This window comes from Dipodomys ordii, unplaced genomic scaffold (genome assembly GCF_000151885.1).
Source record: "Dipodomys ordii isolate 6190 unplaced genomic scaffold, Dord_2.0 Scaffold52, whole genome shotgun sequence".
NCBI lineage: Eukaryota > Metazoa > Chordata > Mammalia > Rodentia > Heteromyidae > Dipodomys > Dipodomys ordii.
In genome coordinates this window covers 9,189,566-9,197,282 of record NW_012267268.1, presented here as the reverse complement: position 1 = coordinate 9,197,282, position 7,717 = coordinate 9,189,566, and the positions used below count along the sequence as shown (strand labels likewise).

At 36.7% G+C, this 7,717-nt stretch overlaps 1 pseudogene; it reads right to left on the bottom strand.

The window, feature by feature from the left end:
• The window catches only part of LOC105988908, a 160,578-nt pseudogene that overhangs the window by 46,022 nt on the left and 106,839 nt on the right, over positions 1 to 7,717 (bottom strand).

Here is a 7,717-nt window from a genome sequence, read left to right as displayed (position 1 = left end):
CAAAATTAAATTAAAAAAAAATTTGATCTTCCAATCTCAGTCTCCTGTGCAACCAGTATTACAGCCATGGGTCACCAGTGCCAGCTTTTTGCTATTTTGTAGATGAATTTCCCAGATATTTCTGTCCTAACTGGCTTCATACCATGTTCCTTCAAATCTCAGTCTTTGGAGTAGTAAGGATTGATACTATTTAGACACTAGTTCCTGGTTCAGCATACTGTCATAATTAAAGTTTAGGTTTGTGAAGGTTCCATGTACACTTGAAATTAATTTTATTTTGTTCTTTTTATATGGAATGCTCTAAAAATGTCAGTTAATTCCATTTGATAATGTTTTACAGTTGTTTGCTCTATTTTGTGGTTGTCTACTGCTTTATCTATTAATGCGAGAATATTGATGTTCCTAACTATGCTTTTGGATTTGTCCATTTTATTCTTAGTTTTATCAGTTTTGCCTCAAATATTTCAAGATCCAGTTGTTAGATGTATAGCCATTTAGGATAATTATGCCTACTTAGTGAATGAAAGTTTAGTGTTATGTAATATGTGATTGTTCCTGGACATTTTCTTAGTTCTGAAGACTTTTTCATGCCTGCTTTTTTAGTGGCAACTAATATAGCCACTGTTTATTAAGATCTGCAAGGTGGGGCTGGGAAGGTGGCTCAGTGGTAGAGCGCTTGCCTTGCATGCATGAGGCCCTGGGTTCGATTCCCCAGCACCACATAAGCAAAAAAAAAAAAAGAAAGAAAGAAAGAAAGAAAAATAGCCAGAAGATCTGCAAGGTGTCTGAGGTTTTGCCCTACTTCTAAGCATGCAGTTAGTCTCTGACTGTTCAAAGGATGTTGAGAACATTAAACTCTCATATCAGGGACAAAAGACAATTTATGCCTCGCAGAAAGAATAGTACCTCAATTGTCAAAATTTTGTGTTAGGTTTCCAAGGTGCAGATCTTACAAGAAAACATGAAAGGGATACAATAGCATGTATAATTGTGGATGGTTGTAAATGAGCAAGTCTGATCTTAGGCTTGCTCTTTGACCCAAAGGGATAAGAGATATAATAACTCGTTTTCTCTTGGTTTCTTCTTTTTCTTGTTGTATATCAACATTTATGAAGAACTTCAGGAGATAATAGCATAGTATTACTAGCATGGCATTCAAATCAGATTACATGGTTAAAATAACTTGAGAATAAAAGCATTCTCTATGTAAAGAATTATTTAACATTAGCACTGCTTTTCTTCTGTTTGGAGGTTCCAAGTTTTTATTTGAAAAATGAAAACTTTTTCCATCTACATAAATTTCTTAGCATTTCTTACACAGCAGATTCCCTGTGGATTTCTTTTTACAAGTTTTCCGACACCTAAGAAATATATTACAACTTCATCCCTTAAGAATATTTTGGACACAAATCTGAGTTGACAGTACTTTAGTTTTTGCATTTTATAAGTGATTTTTTCTGTTCTTTGCTCTTTCTGCCTTTTGTTCAAAAGTTCACAGTCCTTTGCTTTATGTTCCCTTGTAAATAATGCTTATTTTCCTCTAAATGCTTTAAATATACTCTTTCCATCTTTTTCATTCAGTCTTTTGTAGGTCAATTACAATGTATTAAAAATTATCCTCCTTAGCATTCACTAAGATTCTTGTATTTTTTGGTGCAGGCATGAACTGAAGTTCTCATTGACCATTTCACTCCTGGCTAGTACTCAGCCACTTGACCTATGCCTCTAGTCCAGCTTCTTTGCTTTGGAGATTGAGTCTCCTAAGACTTTTCTGACACAGCTGATTTTGAATGATGAGCCTCAGACTTCAGCCTCCAGAATATCTAGGAATATAGAAGAGGACTACCAGAACTAACATATTTTAATTTACACTGTTTACCAATCTTTTCAGCTATTGTTTTTGCATCCCTCACTCTCCCTCATACACTCAGCCAATGCCTTTTGCGACTTCTTCTGTATTCTTATGGTTTGCATACTAGTGAGAGCTGTGGTTTTACTTCATAGGTCCCTCAGATATTTGACTTTATTTTACTGATTGTCTTTTACATAATGAATCCTTTCTATTAATGTAATTTATGTGTATTAACTAATTCTTCCCTCTATTATCTTCATCTACTATTGGTCCCATCTGATCAGTATTTATTTACTTTGTACCTCTGTTGTTTCTTTTTTAGTTTTATAAATTTTTATTTTTATTAAACTATGTTCTATATTTCTATATTTTTCTTGTAATAGCTCCTTATTTCCAAAGTATTTACCTCAGCTTCCTGTTCAACATTAATATTATATTCTTTAAAAATCTTTGATAGTTTCAATCTCTCCTCTTAAAGTTGACATCCATTGATTTAATTACCTTTGTAAAATGTTATAATTCTGTGTTTTTTCATAACCAAGAAACATATGGTTTATATCTTGGTATCGTGAATTTTATGTTGTAAGTCTCAAAATCTTGTTTAGACTGTTGATGTATTGATATCTGGAAGACAATTGACCATACTAGACAGCTTCCTGAAAACTCAAGGGCTGTGGATCCAAACTCATTATTTTCACTCAGAAGTTCCTGAAGCTGCCAATCAATAATCAGTCTGGGATTTGGATGGCAGTCTGTGTTTGAGTTTATTTATGGAATCGTTGGGCATGAGGTTTAGTTCCAGAAACGTCCATATTTGGGATGGGCTAAGAAGTTTGGAAACAATTTTATGGAATCATTTTCTTAAAATATCTTCCCTTTCTAACTTTTCTGACATTGTTTTCTGAACGAAAGGGATCTTATAGTTGATCTTTAAACAACAAATGAAAAACCTAATTTCTCTGTGTGGCTATTTTTCTTTGTAACTATATCTGCCCCTGGGATCAAATAGGAAGAGGGCAAGGGCAGGAGAAGCAGAGCTTACAGCTGAATACTCCCCTGCAACTTTGATAGCACAGGTACTCATCACCTAGACTTATAGGATTCTTCCCAATTGTGGCTGCCTTTGTGTCACGGAAGATCACTGGCAGGTAAGGTTCAGAGAGAACCTAACAACATTATAGACTTTCCTTAATGTCCTGTGCCCTGTTAATACTCGCGTCCCCCTGCTAGCACAATAAAGAGAAAATATTTTTTGAAGTTGTTTTGGTCCACCTTTTGTGCCTATATGTCTTTGAGTGCAAGTTGGAAAAAACTAAGGCACTCTGTTTAGGTTTTTACTTGTATGTAGTAGGAGAAACAGGTTGGTGCATTCTCTATTGATCTGTATAAGAATTACAACTATAAGAAATGAGAGGCAAGTGACCGATGTGGATTCAAGGATTTATTGAGGGACAGACCTGCTGGGCTGATTTAAACAGGAATGGAAATAGAAGAAGTGGACAGTTATGGGTAGAATTTAAACAAAATTTTAGAGGGCAGTCACATGGGTCATATTCTGTGGTAGGGAGTAATCACATAGGTCATGTTTACATGGACCATGGAGATTTGAGGTGGAACTTAGTTCCAAAGAGGAGGTGTTATGTGGTCTATAGGAATTGGGGGAAGGATTTTGTTCTGAAAAGGAGTGTAATGAGACTTTTGTAACTGGGGTAGGAATTTGTACCTCACACCAGGAAAACAGTACAACATGGGGAAAATGGAAACTTAAGAGATTTTGTCAACAGGTAGGGAAACAGAGTGGGGACTTATGGGGCAAGCTGACTCCAAGATCTTAGAACAACCTTTTTATTGCCCTTAATTTTCAATTCTGACTGAAATTACCTTAAAGATCTTGCGAAGGAAAGAAATAAAATACTTTATTTTCTTTATATGCATTTGTTTTATTGTTTGCTTTATTTTATTTTTATTCTCCAGACAATTTTCAAACAACTATGGTATCTGAAAATAGCAACAATTATAAATCAAAACTTGGTGTGATAGCTGGAATAAACTTTTCTTGTGGCACTAGTCCAGAAATTATTAGCTAGAACTAACCCAGTATATTTCTATGAAAACTTACTCTGAGGAGTGAAACCAAGAATGGCTGAATTTTTTCATTAAGCCACAGGAGGCAGCAAGAAATAGCTAAAGACCAAGGGGCTTGCAGAAAAGTACTTACCATTGTGACTGCTTAATTTGCTTCAAAGCACTGTATAAATTATTTAGCCCACATAGGTATCTGTAACTAAATCTAACATACACTGTAAAACTGTTTCTACCTGGATTCGTCCTTGATGGGTCAGACAAGATAAATAAAAGCATGTAAAAATAAGTATCCAAAACAGCAAATTCATGACATATACTACTAAGTGCATACTTTTTCATAAAAGAATCATATCAAACACAGAAGACTATGAAATCAAATGTGAACACACAGTGACAATTTAGATACTTGTAGGGATAAAAATGTTAAGAAAAAGACTTGAAATAATGCATCTACATACATAAAAATAACGACAATAGGGTTTAAGGTATGCATAGAACTTAATGTTTCAAAGACAATTACTGGAGCTTGAACCCAAAACTGACACTCTACTCCTTGAGCCACAGCTCCACTTTTGGCTTTTTGGTGCTTAATTGAAGATAAGTGTTTCATGGACTCTCCTGCTCAGTCTGGCTTCAAACAGATATCCTCAGATCTCAGACTCCTGAGTAGCTAGGATTACAGGTCTGAACCACTGGCATCTGGCCAATCAAATGATTTTTAAAGACTAGAGAGAGCATAATTTATAATCACTAGCGGGCTGCATCAGAGGGTCTCTGAAGCACTGTCCATATTCTTAAACTGATTCTGATGGCTACTGCTGATGTCATATCTGAGCCTGTAGTGGACATGGCCCCATGATATGCTTTGTGTATGTTATGGTATGCACATTTATTTAATTATTTTTTTTAAAAAAGGAATGAAAGACGCATAAAGGACTAAAAGAAATTGGGCTTGATTTCCTGGGCTTTGTTTTTCATATCTATAGACAAAAAGGGAAAGAACCGCACAAAATCTAGAGCTTGTACTCTATATCTGTTATTCTGTAATCATGGTAATTTGCATTTTGTTTCAAACATTGGCTCTTCCCTTACCAAAAGATCAAGATTTAGGCATATTCTAGAGAGGATCTAAGATGGCGATGAACCAGTAAGGAAACACCACAGCTCTCTCCAACTAAATAGAGAATTTGGGTTCCAACACGCAGTTCCCCCAAGAGATTGACAAAAGCAACAAAGGCTAACAAATAGAGAAATACAGAAACTTAGAAAAGGAAAAAAAAAAACCTCAAAACTTTCACAAAGACAGAAAAACGTGGAAACCGCTCCCCCATCCATCTCCAGCTCTGCACCACCAAGTCCCCAAAGCGGCCCAGCCCGCAGCTGCCTGGGACCTCAGAGCCACAGCAAGCAGACTGTAGAACCCAAATGCAGAAAAGTCCCACAGCACAGGGCCCAGACAGTGTAGACAAGACAGGGACCAGAGATAAGGTACCATGAAACCCAGAACCAGAGCTCCCACCACCACACTACTCAGCCCACAATCATCACAACAGAGTGCAGTGGCAACCAGTGATCTACAGCACATTGATACAGAGATTTCCCATGGCATCTCTGGACAGCCTCTAACAAGTTCTAGGATCAGTAAGTAGCCTACAGTGGACACCCACCACCGCTGCCAGGGGAACTGCAGGCACACTCCAGCAGCCTGTGAAGCAAGCTCCACCTGTAACTGTGCGAAAGCTCCAGCAGCCCCACCTGTGTGTCCCAGGTTGGGGATCCAGCAGCCTCTGCTGCCGGTCTCTGGATAAGTGGAGCTGGAATCGTGGATAAGCTTCAGCAGCTGGAGGAGTGCCCACATCCCACCGGGAACTGAAAAGCAAGTGCACCCCAACCAGGATCCTAAGCAGCCTAGGCCACCAGTATAGCAAAACACACCCATACTCCATCAGCAACCCAGGAAAGCAAAGTGAGAGCAAAGAAGAAATGGAGAACAAAAGATTAAATAAAGAAGTGATGGCAGAATTGCCCAAAATAATAAAATTGCCCAAAATAATAAAAAGAGAGTTACAACAGCAATTTCAAGAGTACAAAGAAGAAATATCAAAGGAATTCCAATACCTAAAAGAAAGATGCAGTCAAGAATAAACATAATACAAACTTCCTTAAAAGATGAAATTAATATTTTCAGAATCCATATAGAAACCATAAATTGATCAATTTCCACAATGCAAACCACAATGGAAGCCATAGATAAGAGAATGAATGAGATGGAAAATAGAATATCAGGAGTTGAAGATACAGCAGAGGAGCTGGAGAAGAAAGTCATAGATATGAACAAAAGCACTCAGAATTTACCAAAGGGAAGTCCAAGAACTGGCAGGCAATGCCAACAAGTCTAATTTTCATATAATTGGGATTGATGAAGAAGAGGAAAACCAGAATAGAGAGATGCAACCCTTATTCAATGAGATTATTACACAAAATTTCCCCAATCTCAAAGGAGAAAACCTCACCCACATAACAGAAGCATAGAGAACACCTAGAAGACAACATCCTAGATGAAACATTTCTAGACACATTGTAGTAAAGACACTAGACCTGAATTGTAAAGAGCTAATTTTAAATGCAGTAAAATCAAAGAAGGAGCTAAACTACAATGGAATGAAAATTAGTATAACTGCGGCCCATACAAACCATGGACACAAGGAGAGCCTGGAAAAGTATCATCCAACTCTGAAAACCGGTGACTGCCAACAAAGACTGGTATAGCCAGTGAAACTAGCATTCACATTTGATGGAGAAACTAAAATTTTTAATAATAAAGAAAAATTAAATGAATTCATGAACAAGAAGCCAGAACTACAAAAAATAGTAAATGGAGGAATATAGCCTGAAGAAAATAATCAAGACCAGGTAACCACATCAAACAGAAACCTAATGGAGAGTTCACTTTATTAATATGAAATGCCCCTCTTTGTTTTTGCTCATTGTAATTTGAAATATGTTTTATATGATATTAGTATTACTACACCAGCCTATTTACGAGAGCCATTTTGTTGGAAGACTTGGTTCCAAACTTTAACATGAATAGTTAATATTTGAAAGGCTCAAGGCCATAATTAATGAAATACAAGGAAAGACAGAGGAATGGTGGCAGATTAGGTAAGCTAAGTAGACAGAATGACTAAGCAGGCTAGATTAGATTTTGTGATGAAAATAGAGTATTAGTGAAAAATGCTGGCGAGTACTAATAAAGCCAATTAATTAAAGCAGTTTAGTTTAAAGCATTACATTTCTTGGTAATTATACTAAGGTTCTGTGGGATTTCAACCTCAGGAGATGCTATAAATGACAAGTCGCTCTTTGCAATATTTTTATAATTATTCTATAAATCTAAAAATTATCTCAAAATACAAAGTCAAGAAACTGTGTTTCCCCAGACTATAGGAAATATTAGTGGTTTGAGGGGGCATAAACATGTCACAAATTTGAAATGTATTATGATATTGAAATTAGTTATCATGATCTTTACAGAAATCCTTTTACTTTCCTACTGTATATTCTTCAAAGTTCACCTATGCCTCAAAATTGGAATCAGTCAATTAGTGGCCAGTGGTCTTTGAAGATACTTATTTAGTAGCTGGGGACAATTTATCAAAGCAAGTGTACCTTTAGGTTGTTGTCTTGCTGCTTGTATTTATTGAATTTGCATTTTTTTGGGGGGAGGGTCTGGTTGTAGGCCTGAACTCTGGGCCTGGGTGCTGTCCCTCAGCTCTTCAG